Source organism: Homalodisca vitripennis, chromosome 3 (assembly GCF_021130785.1).
Source record: "Homalodisca vitripennis isolate AUS2020 chromosome 3, UT_GWSS_2.1, whole genome shotgun sequence".
NCBI lineage: Eukaryota > Metazoa > Arthropoda > Insecta > Hemiptera > Cicadellidae > Homalodisca > Homalodisca vitripennis.
This window is the reverse complement of record NC_060209.1, coordinates 55,729,224-55,750,993: the sequence shown is the minus strand read 5'-3', so window position 1 is coordinate 55,750,993 and position 21,770 is coordinate 55,729,224. Positions and strand designations below refer to the sequence as shown.

Below are 21,770 nucleotides of genomic sequence, written 5' to 3'. Positions count from 1 at the left end.
CTTAAAAATATTGAAAAAAACTAAAAAAGTTTGGATGCAAATTAATTATAACCTCAAAACAAGACACCTCCCTTAACGCTGCGATGTAAATTAAGAACGTGAAGTGTATATGATTTAACATTGTTCTTATGAGGGGGGGGGGAAACTCAAGATCTTTTCACTACAGCCGGCTTCTTGACAGTCATTAGGATAATAATTTCTCGCCTTATTAATCTTTTTTGAGAGGACAATAGAGATATATTGTAATATTTTATATTAAGTGTTTAAAATGTGCCAATTTTTAACTTGAATATTTTTCAACACTTCTCGTGAGTACAAGTGTACATAATTCATAATGTCGAGTTTTAGATAAAATCAGTTGCATGTTCAATTCTTATCTTAAATCTGATAGTTTGATTGCGACTAAATGAGTCAATGAAGAACAGCATACTGTTAGAAATAAAGGAAATTGTCATAATTAGTTCTCTATAGTTAATTGTAATAGGGTTACGAATATTTGACGAGCGTCAACTTACAATGGCTGGAGTAAAATAAGCCTGGGCATATACTTTTTCATCAACAGGTCGAGTAAGTTCGCAGTTTTCTCGCAAATGAAAAATGACATGTTCAGTCGAAACAAGAAATACTTGATCAACCCACAAGTCTGGTATTGCCCTTGAGTAGTCCTATTCGTCCTATTCGATTTTTTAGTCTAGTAAAATTAATGTCTAAGTCTAATATCCAACAAAGTTCTAGATCGCGGCAATTTATCCTACAGTATACACTCCAAATAATTATTGATAAAATTTGCACAACCTAGAGCGTTGGGGTTTTGTGCGAGGTGATAAAAAGGAGGGTAAAATGATGTTTCAACAGTTTCTTTGTAAATACCCCGGAAACCATAAAGTTATTTCCAATACAAACATAGTGAAATACGAAATTATTATTTAAATTTAAAATTTACAACAGGTTCTATTTTTTTTTTATATGTCAATGGGCACGTATATATATATTAACGGAAACATGTCCATTTTAATTTTTCTTAAAAGAACTGCTAGAAAATACAGAAACCTCCGGATTAAATAGTGACCGATTAACATGACTTGTTGACCTGAAGGTTGATTGCGGTGCTCCAGGTGGGAAAATTCGCGAATCAAATAAGGTAAGCTTGATTGTTAAATTTTACTGTGGTACAAATGAAAAAAAAAAATGGCGTTTACAATGCTTGTTAATCATGTTTTTACATTGTAAACCTTGCTTCGACCTCAAAACACGTGTACTTAGAGTTAGGCATATCTTATCTATTTAAATTAGGATGTATAAAGATTTATTCACCCCCCCCCCCCTAAGAAAAGTTATAGTTTCGCCACTGATTACTGACTAGTTGGGCACCTATTATCAGTGGCTCAGTTGTATTCAATCCAACAACTGAGCAAGTGCTTAACTGAATACAACTTGTCCACTCTCATTTGAATATCTGCTCATGGGCACTTTCTCTAATTTTATTCACCCCACCCCATGGCGCGGCGGTGCGCGAAAGACTGGTGCATGGTGCCATCAGGACGTGATGGGAATATTCACACGCATGTGACCACAATACAATACACTGCAATAAATCTTCAAATGTAACAAGAAGTATTAACTTTGCCTATAATATGCTACATCATTTTATTCAGTATTGATGAAAACATCGACATTCCAGATATTTAAGGTTATCTTGAATATCAAAACGATGAATTGAATGATCTGAATCCTTTGAACGGTTCCTAACTGGAGAGTCGGTTCAGTTCGGACTGTTCTTCTCCCGGCATGCTTTGCGTTCCGAGAGACAGAGACAGAGAGCAAGCTCTTGCGTCTGTCCGTGTCTACTGCTGCTTCACTGAGAACGGCCGTTGGTTTGTTTACTAGTAAAAATAGATTGTTTACTGACTTAAAACCTGGAACTAAGCTGGTTCTATATGAATGGTGGTGTTTAGGCAAAAAAGTTAAATTAGTGGAAACACTGAGCATCGATTTAGTGAAGTGAGTGAGTGCATAATACTCTTATACTGTGTTTTTATTGAAATAGTTCTTCTGCTGACGTTTTATGCAATAGTTATTTTGTGTTGTGTTCACTGAGGACGACTGAACTGCAAGTTGTGGATTTGACGTCAACTTGAAGGTAGTTATTGATCATGTAGTAGCGCTATGTACATTGTGTATCATCAGCTCTTTTTAACTTGCTTTACGGAAAATATAGTGTCGTAGTTTAAAAAATATCTAATCGTTATATTGTTTTGATATTAAATGATTGATTGCAACTCATATTCTGTATTGCAGTTAAATAAATTTCCACAATCTGGCGTTGTAAAATGTTTGATTTAATTTCAGGGTAAATATACTTTTATGCTATTGTCGAAATCATATGTGTGGAACTATGAAGAAAGAAAATTGTATTTAAGGTAGTTTTAGTACATGTTGTCGTCATTATAAAATCTATATAATTTAAATAATGATAAAGTTAATTGTACAATTTTATAAAGAATATGTAAGATACAGCGATAAGGTATCCTTATAACTTTTATACTCAAAATGTAATGATAAAAAAACTAAAGAACTTTATTTAAATAAGCTACAAATTCTTTTCAAGTCAAATGAGAATTCTATTTTTTTCGTTGTATCAAAACGTACTACACAAATAATACTTACCTATTTATCTTACAAATTCAATTAATTATATGAATAAAATTCCCATTAAAAGTTAGATGTAACATATTTTGTGTCATAATTAAATTCATTTTGATCAAGTTAGGACTAAAAATGTCTTTGAAGGTCAACCGAAGAACGTTTTTCTCTATAAATGGACCAATATCAGTTTGCAAACACAATAAGTTATCAATCTTAAAAGTTAGATGTAACATATTTTGTGTCGTAATTAAATTAATTTTGATTAAGTTAGGACTTAAAATGCCCTTGAAGGTCAACCGAAGAACGTTTGTCTCTATAAATGGACCAATATCAGTTTGCAAATACAATAGGTTATCAATTAAACAATAGGATATCTAAGTATGAGATAACTATATCCAGCATACGCAATTTCATTAAAAAAGTTTTTTAAGAAGTTGTCTAAGTGAATTCATTTAAAATATATTTCCATCTTTGAACTTATTTCCAAAATAGATGTTTCACGACATTTTGATATTCGTGTAGTTTTGCAATGTTTATACAGATGGTAGCAGTTAAACATTATTTTTCATCAGAAAATAAGATTGGAATATTTTGTGCGCTGATTATACTATATAATGTTATTGATAGGTAAGAGAACGACGCAGTTTGACATGTTTATTTTCCAATTTAGTTTCCACAGATCAGTGTTTATCTAACGACTTTCCATCGCCAAATTGTCAGCCCATTTGCGGCTTTCTGATCGCCACGGTGCGCCAGCGTTTCTCTGGAGCAGCAATTTGTGGCATTGCGGTGATATTGTTTTAATGGTCGGAAAGTCACGCATCACGCGTGTTGGTCAAGGCGCGGTTGCAGCTCACAGCCTGCTGCACACTTTCTTCCGTTGTTCTAGACTCGTCACGGATATACTACATTAAACGTAATTCTGACTGTTGGTAAATACTTTGTTTAAAACCAGACATATTGGACGATTACGTAGTTGTTAACAAATACATCCCAAAACTGTTCCAATTAGATTGGTGCCAGCGGAAGAAATCATAAATAATCTTATTTCAGCGTTTCTCAATAATTTTATAAGGGTTGACGATTGGCTGAACGCAAGTGAAGCTTATCCTGCGAGAGGTATGGAAGCGTCTGTGAATATTTATTTGCCAAATTATCAACACTAGACTAACCGAACGGGTTTAATTTTCAAATATAGACTAAACTTGAAATTGGGTCGAATTTTGCGCTTTAAAAAATCTCCTCTAATTACTGCAGCATTAAGTGAAGAGCCACATTGGAACAAAAAATGTCTCTTAAAAAGTGAACAAGATGACGAGTTTGCTAATGCATTCACGTGTACAGTGTTGCACAAATATTTGTGTATTTCTCACTTGGTAGTATAAGCATAGGAAATAGTAATAAGAATTTTGAGGGCTTAGACAAATATCTCTCTTAAGTTAATTTAAGAAAAATTAAATACCACGTTTTACATAATTTAACTGTAAATGAAAATTAAGTACGGATTTAATTAAAAAAGAAATTATACAAACCATATGTTTGAAAATCTCATCACAGATGACAATAGCGATGTCTTAAGAAGTGCAAAGAGAAACGTTCAAATATTGATTTAAACTTTTAGCTTGGCAGCAAACTTGCATACAGTGTGGGGTAAATTTTTCTCTGTGTGGTTGATTTTCAAAAATCTAACGAGGTCCTAATACTTGATTGTGGGTTATTTTAGAAGAAAGTAGATTGTGGAAGGGTTATTTTGAATAGTAAAATCAGTTTTAAATTTAAGAAAACACATGCACAATTACCTAAACCATAGCAATAAGCAGATGATGGTTAATTTGAAAGTACACGTACGCTTTAGCTGCCAATTTACATATTTAAATATTGTACCCCAGAAGGACTGAAATGTAGCCTATTCACACAAAAAGTATTAGTGGTTTGTGTTTGGTTTTTAATGAAGAAAATGAAAATTGGTTTTTCAAGTAAGCACAAATTTGCAAACAAATTTTGTGACAAGTTGAAGAATCAACTTTTCTAATGGTCTTTGTGAAATTTAATAGTTTGCCATTAGCGTTCGAGGAGGAGTTTCGCTTCGAAAGTAACGACAACACGATTAAAAAAGTGTTTGCATAAACTAAAAACTGATGTGTCTTTCGCCAAGTAAGAGATTCGGTTCCATGCAGGTGTACCGGATCATTGCAGTCGATCTTCCGAGAGCGAGTAACGTCGCGCCGCATAACTGTTGACCACTCTAGTGGGGATGTCAGAACGGACCGGCTTGCTTCAGACAATGTATGATCCTCTGGAAGCATAAAATGTGCGATGAATGTGGTGCGAACATGAGCGCGAGGTGTACAGGCAGTGCCTCTGCGTTATCCATGAGATGATCTCAAACCCTACCATGCTGACCCGAGTCGGACCTACATCTGCCTCGTTAGTATTCAGGGGGAGTTTCAGTACAAAAATATTAACACAAAGAAGTAATTTGATAAAATAAGTAAACATGCTGTATGTTAAATTCTGGTATAGTACACCACCAACTGTATAGTAAAACCAGTAACTGAATTTACAGTATAAATGGTTTGAAAATTTAGTGGTTTGACTGAAAAGTGCAACAGTATTTTCTGTTATTACAGCCTCTACTTAATATCACCTTGTTTTTATTTACGGTTTATCGGGTTTCTTATTCAAATCTGTAATACATCAATATACAGCAAAAGATAGTCCAACCTCACTATAACTATAACAGTATGCAACAATTTAACTATCGTTACCTGCCTGTCTATCAGGCTCTGTATAAAGGTCATTAAGTAAATTTATAGATACATCGATTTCACTTCGTCTAAAAAAGAGCTCTATTGATTTTGAGGTCAAAAGTTCAAAAGACAAATAATGACAATTAATTTTTACATTGTTCTTATGGGTAACCATGATCACAACGAGGAAACGCCGAATACTGTGTTATAAATGTGTACTATACGGCAGTTTCCACTAACACATGTGATGATTTTTACTGTGTTGGTTTGTTTGTTTCCGTTTATAAAGATAGAATACTTTAACATAACCTGCTATGTAGTTATGTTCTGTCTAGTTAGATTTTAAGCTTTGTCTAGCAGCGATAGTTGAACACTGCACACTGCAAGGGAGTAAACACGAGAATTGTTGTCCATCGTACAGCGGATATAGTATTACGAGACCGTCACCTAGGACTATCCCATTAATGGAGGCATTTGGAGACAGTTTGTTAAAAACTCTCGAGATTATAGGCGATAAAATAGGGTTACTATTTCAAGATAAAGGTTTTGTCTGTTACGAATAAGAAAGATGATGTTTTTCTAAATTTTCATGAAGTTTTATCAGTTTAATTATTTGTCTCTAAAAACTAACTGATTGAGTAAAAAGGAATGGGTCGAGAAAAGTCTTAGGGCTTCACCATCCGGACCAAAGGCGATGTTTTCTTACAATAAATGTTTTTCTTAACAATGTTTAATTTAAGCTTGTCAGATATTGTAAATGAGCGTCGTAACATAATTTTTATAAAAGTTCCAGCATAGACAGGAAATAGACCAGTCAAAAAGCTTAGCAGGATGAAATCTCGATTGGTGCCTTTCAAGCAAACAGCCATCTTTGAGAACTATGAATTTTTCTGTTAATAAAAATGTGAAATGAAATGTATATTTAACACTGTTACAGATACATACTAGGATACGAAGTAGAGTCAGAAAGACAGCCAAATTGTTTGTCAGACTTTAACCAAAATATTATAGGCTACACAATAAACTGGCAAGAGAGGGAATCCAGACCGTTGCAAAACGGAACGGAATACACACTGAACAAGCAAGCTTAAGTGAGCAATCGCACACCCTTTCAACAAGTTAGACACCTAGAATTGTTCCATGTTGTACTATAGGAGGCATTAGGGAGCTACACAATATACATGATCAGTTGTATTATGTGCTGTTTCCACATGTTCCTGTTGTGACAGCAACGTCATCAGGTGGCGTTCAGCCCAGGAGATCCTTACAAAAGCCGAATTGGGGTCGCTAGCTGCTCGGGGGGTCGTGCACCGTCGACAAAGCGGCGCCCTGTGATGAAAACGGCCCTGACAGAAGAGAGGGGTGGGCCTACGTAACCTGAATTACCTCAGTGAAAAAGTTGACAAACATTTACTTCTCTTTGTTCCGAAGCTGTTTAAAAGCCGGCTGTAGTAAATTGACCTTGAGTGTTTTCCCATAAGAACAATGTTAAATCATATGCAGTTTTATTTCTTTATTTTTATATATTTTTTATATTTAAAATTAGAAATCTCCCATAATGCTACGATAAAACATAAGGTCGAAAAACTGAATGAGGCTTAACATTGTTCTTATGTAGCCCTTGAAGTCCATTTTTTCCTATACCCCTTTATATAGAACCAAAATATATAGATTTAACTATGGACTATTGCATCTATTCAGGCACGCTTTAACTTGATGTTCCGTATTCATCACAGTCGGTCAGGCAGAAGGCACGCTGTAACTTGATGTTCCTCCTTCATCACAGTCGGTCAGTCAGAGGTAACGCTGTAACTTGATGTTTCTCCTCCATCACAGTCGGTCAGTCAGAAGGCACGCTTTAACTTGATGTTTCTCCTCCATCACAGTCGGTCAGTCAGAAGGCACGCTTTAACTTGATGTTTCTCCTCCATCACAGTCGGTCAGTCAGAAGGCACGCTTTAACTTGATGTTCCTCTTTCATCACGTCGGTCAGTCAGAAAGGCACGCTTTAACTTGATGTTCCTCCTTCATCACAGACGGTCAGTCAGTGGTAACGCTGTAACTTGATGTTCCTCCTTCATCACAGTCGGTCAGTCAGAGGTAACGCTGTAACTTGATGTTCCTCCTTCATCACAGACGGACAGTCAGAAGTTGCTTTACAGAATAGTACAATCTCTGTACGATAAACAAATTAATTAAGTTGCACTACGATACTTGAAAGATATTTTGCAGGCAGTAAAACGTCATTTAAACACCCGTCACTTAGCTATTTATTAACATTTCTCTGGTATAATACAAATAAACACAATTTAACACTTTCTATTCGGTTATTCTCATAACAAAACGGGAATGGCAATATTGACATGATTATAGGGTTGTATTCCAGTTCTGATTTTCATACCTGTAACTATATATATATATATATATATATATATATATATATATATATATATATATATATATATATATATATATATGAAGATTCAGTTGTTATTTCATATACATTGTTCGGCCATTAATCCTGCACAGAAACCATTTAAAGCATCTGTTGTTATTTCTAGATGCTTTAAATAATGGTCCTCAGTTGTCCCCTTAGTTTGATGATTTCAATAGTAATTAAACATACATTTTTATTTTTTGAATAACATTCTACTTAGGTATTGTTGATGCAATATTATACATTTTAATAGTAAAACGCACTGAAACTCTATGTTATGTATACATTTCGTGATTATGTTCTTATTACTCTGACGATTTCCACTGTTTCCCACGTTATTTATGTATACATTTTGTAGTTAAAGCCATTTATAGTGATGGTGCGTCAACTCGTAGAGGTGTATAATAAAATAATGCATGGAATAATAATAATTAGCGATAAACACGAATTATTGTAAATAGCGTTCGATTAGGTAGAGAAAACGAAATAACTTTCTGCATGAGTGAAAATATATTACAGATTGTATTAAACAAGGACTAGTTCTGAATGAATACACTCTACCGTACACCTATACGAGTTTTTGATAAATAGCTGTTCTAGCCATGTTGTTCAATTGTATTCGTTTACATACTAAGAACAGTTATTGTTACCTTATAATCCTTTTGGGAGCAGATAACGCTAAGGTCCTGGAATCAAATAAGGTGGTACCTACAATCTTTCTCTTCGATTGCTTGTCTTTACAGTGAAATATCATAGAGTGTACCTTACCTCATCAACCTAAGCTAATTTAAAGTATATGCACGGGATATATATATATATATATATATATATATATATATATATATATATAAGCTAATTGTGCCATGAAATATTAGCGTTCGTTAAAAGTTTTTGTGAGCAAAATTCATTATATGACTAACGGGATCATTGTAAGCCTAATCATTCAGTGATATTATTTTGTGGTAGTTAAAAGTGATGCTCAGGCGTATCATGCTCCCACTAGTCATACGATAGACTAGTAATAAGATGTTATTATGGAGTTTTTACGAAATTCCACATTGTGTGTCGAAAGGTCAGATGATGAAGCCTTATCAAGATCAGACATTCGTAGTCTTGTATGACTCAATTTACGGCATGCAAGATATCTTTCTAGTTTAAATCGTACTGCAACTTTCTTAATTCGATTATCGTATAGAGGTTGTACGATTCTGTAAATCAACTTCTGATTAACCGACTGTGGCGAAGGAGGAACATCAAGTTAAAGCCTGCCTTCTGATACATAACGAATAGGCTACTCTGTTATCTCTGGTAAATGTTTCCTGATTTGTCCGATATTTAAATGAACAAATCAAACGGTGTATGATAGTAATTTAAAATAATGAGTAATTAGACCTCATTTACGATATTAGTAAAATTAATTAGGATCCTCCCGCTAATTTAAAAATTGGCTAGCTTAAAATGTTAACTGATTGCAAAATAATAATAGTGGAGGAAACAGGTTTTTTTCCGGACATTTCAAATTGATTTTTTGTATTACTGAGTGATGGCAGAATTGATTCTCGGTAATAATAGTAATTAAAACTAAACAAAAACTTAACTTTTCCTTTTTCACTTTACAAGCATAACTAAACCATTTTACTGAATCATATATAATATTTTACTTACAACATTATAAAAGGTAATGAAGAAAAAGAGGCGCCGCGGCGTGTTGAGGGAGACAAAATGCAGTTCTAAATATTCTACAGTAGCCGAGAATTTACGTTCTGGCGGGGAGTTCACGTCTATTGTTGCAAATTGAAGTAACGCCCTCATTTTCTCTCCTCTCCGCTTATCGGAACTGCTACGCTATAAACTACGCTTTGTTATTTTGCGAGTAAGTACTTGTGTACTTTGGCCTTTGAATATACTGTTTTAGATATTTTGGCAATGTGTTACCGTGCAGCATCTAACTTTTAATATGAAAATAAACATAAATAATATCTTCGATTGTATGTTTCTCTCTGAAAAATCCTAATGCTGGAACGACGTACTTTAACTTTTTGTATCACCTTATAAACATGAAACTCCCTCTCTAGGACTCTTTTTTTAATCTTTTAATGACGATTCCCGTATTCAGGGGGGAGAGAAAGGGTTTGTGAGGACTTTATAAATACAAGCATACATAATAAGCTAGTAATATTTTGATGAAATAATATGAGTGATAAAAGAAACTGTTTTTTGGACGATTTTAACTTTTAGTATTATAATGATCCATACTAAGTAAGCCATATCTAGAAGCACGTAATTTATAAAAAAAGGCTCAAGTATTGTTTTAGGATGGAAAGCTTTAAGTTTTTCGTAACAATAACATTTTAACCACAGAGTGTATTAATGCGTATTATTTAACTGCAAGACCTACTTTTTTTTACTTATACCACATCATTTATTAGCACTGAATAACTTACATTTTAAGTCACGTTTTTGGCAACCCGTCTGTGAGCTACGGATTGTCAAGGTTCTACAGGAGGGTACATTTCTGGCCGGTCATACCTGCCAGTAGAAAAGAACCTTACATCGTGTTCAGCCAAAACCGAAGTGCCACTTACATCTCGACAACCCAATGGATATCTAGAAGCGGCACATCACTAACCACATTTGTCAAGTTTTTTAGGTAAAGAGTCTAAATTAATAATTGAAGTTTACTGCGGAAGATGGCTGTTGTTATGTTGAGGGAGGCTCCTTAGCGTTAACGGTCTCTGCCATGATTAAATGTGAGGGAGACTCCCCTCTGCCACTTTTAACTGTTAGAGACTAAAACGGAAGCCTGCGTTTATTTGAAGGTGGCATAGTTGATAGAGTGGCCACTATCCTTCCTGCGCAGAAAACCTTATATGTTTGATTGCAGTGAGAGATTGCCTTTGATTTTTGTCTTGTAAAAAATTAAAACTTACAAATGGATATCATATTTTTTGTATCCGACTTTTAATTTATGACATTTTTCAAGTATCCGTACTCCAAACTGTTTTCAAAGTGTTAATGTATTGTGGGTCCCATATCACAAGAGCTTAAATTTATTTTTCCTATAGAACTGGTTATTTTCTGCTAACATTGTTTTAATGAACACCACCAGTTATTATTTGGTAGTTATTGCGTAAATGCAGTTAATATTGTATTTTGATACAAAAATTAATAAATAATGGAGTAGTTAGCAGCAATTTATATTTAAAGTCAAATACCTATAACTTTCATGTTCTAGGTTTCCAAATTGTGTCCTCATTCAGGTTGCACAACAATCGTATCTCAACCCAAATATTAAAAGAGAAAGCTGTTGAGTGTCGAGTATGGAAGTTAATCTGCCCCGTTGATGTGAAGATACAGGAAAGAAACTCAATAGAGTTGTGATAAAACCGTATGAATTTGTGAAGAAAGGAAGGGTTACTCGTATACTGGGTTGTGTAATGGATCTGCAACGGGCCGAGGATCGACCTTCAACCTCACATGATGTGGCTGCGGTCCTTCATCTTTCTAAACCAGAAGCCACGGTCCACGAACCAAGGATTCCAAGTGTAATGTTTACAGTTGGTGAAGGATAACGCAATTACCATAACTTGTAGTGTTCATTACGAATTGTTAAGGATTCGTTAATTATTTTCTAAACATTGGGATAAACCAATAACACATATTATAATTGTTTTAAATCAATAAAATATTTTGTTTATTGTTTTCTTGGGAAGATTACATAGAAATTCAGGTACCCCCTTTTTATCTAACGCATTTCCTTGGAGGGAATGAAAACTAACAGTATTCTAGTTTATCCCCCCCCCCCGTTGCTACTCAATGTGTAGGTTTACTGAGAGGCCGTTGGTACTAAGGGAATCCCAAGCGTCGACTAAGCCACCCCAATCCTGGTATCTTCACATTTTTAATCATATGTGTTGATCGTGGAAATGTATTAGGTTGCTGAAAATAAGCAAAAAAACGTTTCCTAGAGTCAGTGTAAATCCTATTTGACAAATATACATTGGCTAAAAATTAGCCATTTTGCAGCTGGATAAAAATTAGTTCTTGACATTTTCATAGTTATTGTTTTTGCCACAGTTGCAAATTTATTGAAACTTTTCTGTAAACGCTCTGAAACCCACATGCCCATTGTGCACTACTCTATAATCACATAGAGTATGTTATTACTGCTCTTCGTAAATAATAAGGGGTGCTTTTATTATAGACCACTTGCTTCAATGCTGATCGAGCGAGACAGGATGGAGTGACAAAATTACGAGTTTTATAAATATCATTGACTTAAGAGATTAAAAAATAAGAACACCAGACTCGAATGTGGAAGATGTGAGTTTGAAAATTATCAACTTGATACTCTGACATATATAAATGCATAATAATACTATTATCAATGTGGGATCAATTTAAGAATTGGTTGAATGGATAAGGTATATCGTTGAACGGTCTGAACTTGAATTTTATTTATCAAGGGTAATAGTTAGTCTACCAATAATAAATGTTGAAATATGAATTCCAACAGTATTATGGTTTTAGGGGTTTCCTTTATTAATAGACTTCTGAAATTCAGCTTTCAATGCCAAAATCTAGCCCTTTAGCGAATTGGACGTTAGTGCTCTACGTCATTAAAATGGTCTATCCGAACTTCAGATGACTCAATTTAAAAGTTATATTTCACTGTACCTAAATCATTCTTAAGTAATATAATAACCATATATTATTATCTTTTATTGTATATTCTCACCTTAAATTATCCTCAATTATATTGCAACAACCTAAACCCACCTGGTTCAGGACCTACTCAACGCTCCTATTTTTAGCTTTCAACCATCCACAATTACATTGGATACATGAAAGGTTACATTTTAACCTTTCTAAATTATATTACATTCAAGTGTCAAACTATTTTTATATTTAAACGTTCAACTAAAAAAATGATTACGTGTTTTGCCCTTATTATTAAATAATTTGATAGCAAATAAAAATGTCCGGAAATAAGCCGTAGTCGTGAACGTGTTAAATAGATGTCCAGTGAGTAAGATTGTACACTTCTTCATTCTATCAAATAAGTAGTGGTTATACTGTATCAGTTTGGATTTCAGTATATGAAAATCGTAAAATTACATGTAGACTACTGTGGTTCTTGCCATGGATATAGTGTTGGTTTTTAACCCCAGGTTCCTATCTGGCACATTAATATACCCTCTGACCCGCCGTTATTTCTGACTAAATTACCAGATTTCCGCTGACGCCAGTTTCACCGGACCCGAGTGTACAGCCGGCCCCGAGTGTACACCTAACATCTAATGTGCCTTATCATCTATAATGACACCCCGCCCTGCACATTGCAACATATTTCACTCTTTTTAGTTTGTTCTGCCTTGCTCATTAAGGATTTTCATCAAGAACGGTTTAATCTGAACTCACCTCAACATTTAATGTTTTAATAGGAATGGTATTGTTTACTTACTTTTTTATTAATACTGAAACAAAGTTGTAATTATCCAAGTGAAACATACCACAATACGGGAAACGCTACGTATGTGGGGTTGGCATTTTTTTAAATAAATAAAAATAAGTTATTAGATTCGTTTTGACACTTAACGATTTACACACGCAATAATAAAATTTTAACACTGACCAAACATTACTTTTCACACATTTAATTAAAAATTTATTTAAGTGTTGTTTCAAAATTGAATCCAAGCCCCTATCTCGTTTTTAATTTACACTTTATCACTCTATATCTTTTTAAACGCCATAAAATGTTGCTAATGGGAACATTTTCAGATGAGTTCAATTATATTGATTACAAAGTTGTAAACATTTTCCCATTATTGACCTCGTTTTAATTAACAAATATGATCTGATTGTGTATATCAGTTGTTTCCTTAACTACTCAATGAAAATCACAATGTTCAATTAAAATTATCACATAACCCATTACTAAACTGGAAAATTGTAGACACATTCAACTGTTTATAAAAAAGCAGAAAATTCCTTTTCCGTGTTTAATATTAAAGGAATTGTATTTGTACCTTGCAATTGTACACCCCACACCCTTTTAATTGTATTGTATCTTGCACCTGATATTTTAATAGAAGTATAACAAAATATCAAGGAAAACAGTCTGAAAATCACGTTTTCTCTACGTAGTAATCTGATCTGATGATTGAGAAAAATGAGTTGACCCATAATACTTGAAAATGGTGGAATTACAATATATTCCAACTACGTAGTTTTTAATTACATATAATATTTTAAATAAAAAAAAATAGGAGTTGAAGTAAGATTTTGTAGTAGACAAGGTTATAATGGTTGCTATATTATGTGAAAATTCCGTTTGCGTGTTTTAAATAGTAGTTACGTAATGAAACATAAGTAGAATGATTCTTTTGCTAGAAATTTATAGCCCGAAGTATACCATCTGAGCAGTACAGTATTATGGAAGGATGTAATCTCTTATAAATTATATGCAATCATAACATATCAGACTAACCTATATGTAACCCTAACATATCGGGCACTTATATTTTTAATAAACCTAATATGTGTAATCTTAATACATCATATTAGATATCGCCTATAGATATTCCTAATTATATTAGATCCACTATTAAGTGATTGCAAATGCTGTCGCTAAATAATCTAAAGCAGGGTGAAATATAATCCGATACATTAGACACGTCGATTGGCAGCTTTAACACGTCGATAATCTGTATACAGCATTTATACACAAGATCCATTAACTCTAAACATCAGTCTCGCCAACTAAACTGTAATACGTAAGTCACGGTGGTAAGTAACGTTACAAATTGGAACCAACGATAGTGATCGTAAATTTTCACATCCAATTTTACACAGAGATGTCTATAAAGTACCTAATATAAGGAAGCCAATATGGAAATAATGTATTAAAAAAACTACCTTTTCTGAAAAAAAAAGCTATACGGTTTTAAGAGCAAAATGTACACTTGTTTTATTTGTTATAAGTTTACATAATGGTGATCTAATAAGCACACGTTAAATTTTATAGTGTGTAATTATCACAATCAACACGTAAGCTCAGATGCCGCGATTGTTGTCTGGAATTAATAATGTGCTGCAAGTAACAGAACAAATCTGACGACCTTAGGCTATTACGTTATGCCATTGATTAATTATAATAATGCTAAAATTGATCCAATCCGAAAAAAAATTGGTTTGGTAGAATGAAACGTCCAGAATCTGACAAAATGAACGATTGAATGATGGCAGCTGCCTGCATGATTGCATCCGACAAATTGAAGTTGCAGTTAATCCGTCAACCAGTCATTGAACTCTAGATTACTCTCTGTCAGATGTCGGTGGACAAAGAGTTCAAAGGGAATCCGGGGCCGGAAACGGAAACAGCACACCTGCCTGTCCGTCCGCTGCGTCTAAAGATAGCTCAGTGGCAGCGTTCAGCATGACCAGTCACCGGTCTGTCGGCGCTAATGTCCTGCAATAGTAGTAGTAGAGCAGTGTCGGGATTAGTGTAGGCCGGAACCGGACCTGTTTGCCAAGCTCAGCTCCCTTTCCTTCCAACCCACATCCGGTGCAGTATTGCTGTTTGACCGGCGAGCTACAAAGGGACAGTAACGCCGGCCAATAAGCCTTGTTTTGTATAAAAGCGATTTACGTAATAAAAAATGTACACTCTCAGGGTTAAAATTAATTAAAGATGATTCATAATTCTAACAAAATTGAGTGAACGTCAAAAAAATAAAGCATTTACTAATTGAAAAATGTTCTATGATAAAAATAAAAACTTAATTAGTTGATATTTGTGTTACTTATGTCATACCAGAGTAGGCTAAGTGTTAGCGTTGAAATGCGAAACCTATTCTAAATCAAAGAGTATGTTACATGATTTTTTATAATACTATATTCTATCAAAGATGAGGGCTGATTTAGCTCGTGTTCCCTTACTATGTGGATGAAAAACAGACGATCAGATCATTAGTGTTAGGTTTATTAACATGTCAATTATAGTGTTTTCTCATGTTACGTTGAATTAGCTTTTGAAAGGTATATATTTAATTTACCAGTGGCTATAGAAACTAAGAGACGTTAGTCATACCGTATGTACCGTATCCCTTATAAGTGATTCTGGTCGTATTGACTAAGAAGTAAATGCTAACTCTAACTTAAAACTGTCCGAAGTCGCTCTTAATTTACATTTTGCGAGTGCAGTACTTGGCAACACTGTAGGGATGTAAGTCAAATATTTTCTATTTCACGCCAAACCTTTTTGACCTAATTATGTGCATTCCTGCCTAACGACGTTTAAATCGTATTCCAGTTTACAGAATCGTTGGTGTATTTGAAGGTTAGAGTATTCTCTAAGGCTTATAACTAAACCAACAGAGAAGCAATGAGAGGAAACATACAAGGGGTAATACGTTAATGAGAAGGTCAGACTGTTTATACCTCCCACACGTTGATGAAAGTAGGTTACAACGATCATAGAATCAAGGAAAACCTGTTACATTAGTGTTAGGTGTTATAGTTGGGTTGTTGCAAAACTATGATCTCTAGTTTGCAACTCTTTTGGTTCCACTTTTCCTTTTGGGCCAGTCTCCCCTTCGGCGTAGTAGCCCCTGATAGGGGTATTCCATACCCTCCAGCTTCTTTTCTTCAACTCAGCCTAATTTAATGACAGCCTCGTCTTGAAACAAGAATTGTACACTGATGGATCACACTATGAGTCCCAGTCCAAAATGACAGGATAATCGTTAAGGTATCCAGAATTGTTCAACCAGACATATAAAACCAGCTAAGATCCCGCAAGGATGACAGGTAAAGGTATACATCCCTAACCTCGAGTAGGGGTGAATGCGTGGAAAACATAGCGATGCTTGTCTTTCGAACACAGCATGGAGGTTTCCAACTCATTTTAGAATTTGTTGTTGAATTCCTCAAGTCTATCAAATTATTGTCCTGTGAGTGGCTGTATTAAAACATCATGCATTGAGGTAGTATATGTAGAGGGACTGGAGTTCTCGTATACGTTTAGTTAGTAAAACAGTCTGTGCTTTGATATTATACTGAGGCCGTTCTGTTTCTAATTACCACATATATGATATAAGTAAGTAAATACTTACGTGCGTATTATAAACAGAAAAAGTTTAAGTTAACAATCACGAGCGCTCATGTGATCGGAGCTTGAGTTTAGGCGCTATCTCGAGGGATGTTTTTCTTCAAGTGCGGGGTGGCGCTCCACCGAAGTCCGACGAGACATCCAATTGTAGTCGTAAGTGGTTGGTAGACGAATGCAGACGTATTGTGACCTGTATTCTGCAGTTTAGTGTTAATGATTAGTGTTGTGTTTAGTTTTTTAAGTGCATGTTTTAGAGTTACTGAAGTTGACACACTACATGGTGGTTGTGATTCCTGACTTAGGCGTGTCACAACGCTTTGGTATGATTTGTTTACTTTAACCTAGTTTGTAATTATGCATTAGGTTAGTTATTTACCTGAAGAAGATATCAGATTGCAGATCTCGAAACGCAGTGTTACTGATTTTTTTTGTTTCCCTAAACGATGGCAAATGTCCTTAGGAATAAAACAACCAGTGTTAATTACGGAGTTATAATCAATCTTTACCTCACTATTAAATTTTTTTATTGATACCTTGCAGTTTATAGAAGCCTGAAAATAAAATGTGTAAGTCAGTTGATCATACTTCTTGGTATTTATTATTTCTTCAAGACATTGTTTCCGAAAAGCGCCTTCTTACTCTTAATATTAATAGGTACATCATTAGAATATTGTAGCAGGGATCAAAACCAAGCAATTTGGTACAAATTGGACGTATTTAATACTCTTTACTTCTTTCTGAATATATCAACTGCGAGTAAAGATTCTCAGGAATACAATTACTTTCAAGATAAAATACAGGATATTATTATTGTTACCCCTATAAAACTTACAAAAACCTGTTCAGATCTGTGTTGAGGGCTGCAAGCAATAATTCTTAATGAGGTTTGTGTTGTGTTTTTATCTTCAAGGCGCTTTCCATTCTGATCATATTTCATCTATAATTTAAATACTTCACGGCGTTTATTTCAATAAGACTTGTAATATTTTAACTTATCTTGCAGTGATTTTGGTTTTAAACGCCTAGAAATCTAGGAAAGAAAAATTCCTCTGGGTTGAAACAATATTGTTTCCAAATAATGAGTTTCAAGGTGCATATACTTTAAAGTATACACCCTCAAAATTTGGAAATGCAAGTTGCATCACTGATCCAGACAGATTCTCAAAATTTCCTTTAGATCGTTCAAACGTTATTAGAAAGGGATTGCCATTATTACATGGGATTGACCATTGCAACATTATTTTACCTGTATACGTTTTGGTTCCCTGCATATTCCTATAACTTCCTAACTGTTTGCAAGGACTTGAAATAATCTGAACGCTTTTGCCTCAAACTGTACATTATGTACTATTAAAGATACAGTGATAGAAGTCTTTTAAGACGGGTTTCACATAATACAAAGACCACATCTCCAGCGTATACAAACTGGCACTTGTACTGAGACGAACCTACTACAGTAACACTAGTAAAAGTTTTGATAATATGTAGCCTATTTGAATTTTCGATCACACAGTTTTTTATAATTCTGTTTAGTACGATTTAATATAGAGCAATGTTCACAATAATATATTCTTAGAAGGAAAAAAGTAAATGGGTATTATAAGCTTAAATTTTTATCATTTTCGGTCCTTAACAAAACCAAAACTTTAACACATCAACGATATATAAAATTTACTCCGGTACAAAAACATACCTGAAAAAACGGCCATTTTGTACATAACAGGTTTCTATAAACTAGGAGTTGCTATATTATAATATATTATACTATATTATAAATGATAACGTAAAACAACCTGGCAAACTCCAATTAAGTGAGAGGTCTGAGTCCAACAAAACCAAACACGCTATGCCAATATAGTGCTCAAATGGCGCCCAACACCCCTTGTATCTCTTGTGTTGCCTATGTCTTACTTTATCCCACCCGTGGTGACCACAAGTTAGAAATTAACAGCGCTTCCTGTTATTTACAACTGTTTGTAACATCTACGATTATAATAGTTATCCTTTTTTTCTAAGGGTCACACTACTTTTTAATTTTCAGTTCTATCTTTTCTTTTATCCATCTTTCCAGTTCTAATGCCTAGTTTATACATAGTTTATAGTGACATATGTTCTTTTTAGATTTAAATAGCGGATGTACATAAAAGAAAATACAATCCGATTTTGTCACAGTATCAGCTATATGAAGGGAGCAAAATTTCTTTACGTTAAAATTAAACGTTATTGATGACTTTTCAATAGTTATCAGTTTGTTAGTTGGTAGTTATTACAGTTTAACTTGAATTATGTAGCCGCGATTTTACAAATGCGTACAATATTGGTCAGTACGATTAGCATAAGGAATTTAAAATGACAGTATGCCTGTGCAAATGGTAATATGTGAGGACCAAGAGTGTTCCACAAGAAAGTCAAGTGTTGTAAGGGAATCTACAAAGCATCCCCGCTTTAGAGGGGAGGTTTCTTTTTGTAGAATACGAAGTCCCAAAATGTCTGTTAGAAAAGCTAATCGTGTGCACGCAATATAAGTGATGAGTGTAGAGTTCACGAACCCACTAACGTACTTATGTTTCCTATCGCTTGCGACTATTACAAACTAAAACGTACATTACCTTGTGCGCTATAACTATTACGTCTTTCTTGAATGTGTTGAGTTCAATGAATATATCACCTCTTTGGTAAACTCATCACAATGTCGGAATCAGTAGATCTGAAAATCTCCATGAACCAATACAAAGCAAACAAGACCCAATGTTCTGATATGGCCACATCGATAAAATGAATGAACCAGTCTTTCTCTAACATGACGGGACTGACTTATCTAGATATACATCAAGAGTGATTCTTTCTGTCAACTGCAGTGCCACCCCTCCTCGCGGGTTAGCAATATTGTCGGCCTCGCTCAGTGGAGAAGGGCGTGAGTATTGGTAGAGCGCCAGGACAACCAAGTTCTTGCGCAGTGACAGAGGACTACTAAGATTGACGGATACCCAGATGGTTACGGTTTGCTCGGTAATAAGGGCGCCACCTTGTTGATGGGGTGTGATAGTCGCAGGTCTCCAACAAGGAACAGTTTCCTGCCCTCAGGTATGCTCAATCGAGACCACTACCATGCACGCAAGAACTATTAGGTTTACGACACTAAGCCTTAGGTACTTAAAATTAGCCACAGATTTTCGGTTGATTATTTTCTAATAGTAAGTTGCAAGGTCTCTAATTAAATATCAGGCAATTAGAAATTAAAACCAATATTTCACATATTTCATTCTGTATTGCCTATTTCTCTCACAGTGCTAAGGTCTTAAAAACTAAATAAACAAATATTTATTTAACTTAACTTAAACTTAACTCCTTGGCCAATTGAAATAAAAATACTAAAAATTATTACGGTAGGAGCGCTCCGATTACTAATACAAAATTACAGTGGCCAAAATCATGATGACCATATTCCTGAACTACAAAATTACAAAACAATAATTCACATGAATACATAATGGCTAGACATTAAATTAAAGTTGAGTCCCATTTGTCAAAGTTCGGAACTGGATCCACCCTGATGCAGTTATTCAGGCCTAGTCCGATAGGTAGAGGCTCCACAATGACATTGACGGAGTTAGTCCGACCTCCCAGGGGGAGCACGATGGAATAAGTAGTGTAAAGTCTACTCAACCAACTGGGCGGACCCAAAACACACACACGAGCCGTCGATTGTATCGTCCGTGCAAATCCAATATTGAAACTTCAACTTCATAAAGTCAGTTTTATTTCATTTTCTGCGGCTCATTGAAATCAGTAAAACTACTTATAATCAATCATGGAAACAATGCCAAACTTAACTTAAAAGAAAACAGCTGACTAAAACAGCAACATCTGTCACTATTGTTGGTGTGTCTAACATACTCGTATTTAGCTTACAGCGGCCAGTAAAATGTAAAGAAAAACGTTTAATGTATAAACATAAGTACATTAAAAAGCGCAGAAATCTGCCAATTACAATGATATACAATATTGGTCTTAAACACAAAGCATAATTATTTCTGACACAGAAAAAATTAATTACGTTTTGTTCTTACTTAAACTAATTAATTACAATAGTTTATAGTAAAGTGTATTGAAGTATTAACATAATGCATTAATGTATGCACTTTCATCACGGCAATGGTAGGTATAAATTTCATGACAACTGCCTTTACATTATTCTGAGTAAAACTAAAATAATATACAAACATTAGGACATAAAGTTACCGATTCAATATATTTATAGAACAGTTAACAAGTTTAGTAAGGAAAATTTATGAGAGACGATGCAATTGTTACGAGATAATATCTCGGCCTAATTATGTACAATTTACAGAAACAATATGTGGTTACAGTATTTTGACACTATGAACACGTTATTTACAACTATTTATCTCCGTGAACTATTAAAAGACTAGATTAGTATTAATTTATTACAGATAACATATTAATTTCCTACGTTTATCGACAGGACTTGACAATCTTACTACGAGGTCCAAGGCTTAGTTTTACCGTAGATATTTAATTCTGTAAAGACAAAATTATTATACTGAAATCTTACTAACTGACATACGCAAGCGACAAAATATCAATGGCATGGTAATGGCTCACCTTAGCCTAACTCCTTTATTTGAACAGCTGATTGGCGTCCTAATCAGTGACCGTTCTGTTATTGCAGCAACAATGACGCATTCATTTGGATGTAAAATTTCGTTATGTAGAGTGATTAGTTCTACATAACAATTGCTCAGGTAAAACAGAAAAGTACACGTCACAGCAGATCACTTTTTATAGCGACAATATAGTG

The 21,770-nt window shown here is 34.5% G+C and overlaps 1 protein-coding gene across 10 annotated transcripts in view; it reads left to right on the top strand.

The window, feature by feature from the left end:
• Window positions 1–1,807: 1,807 nt before the first annotated feature.
• LOC124356897 (protein turtle-like) overlaps window positions 1,808–21,770 on the top strand; it is a 503,250-nt gene continuing 483,287 nt past the window's right edge. For 5 of the 10 annotated variants that reach the window (XM_046808186.1, XM_046808188.1, XM_046808184.1 and 2 more), the window contains exon 1: window positions 1,808–2,140. The gene's annotated coding sequence lies outside the window, so the exon portion shown is untranslated. The remainder of the gene's footprint in view (window positions 2,141–21,770) is intronic. The other 5 variants (XM_046808179.1, XM_046808181.1, XM_046808180.1 and 2 more) reach the window with 2 other exon arrangements.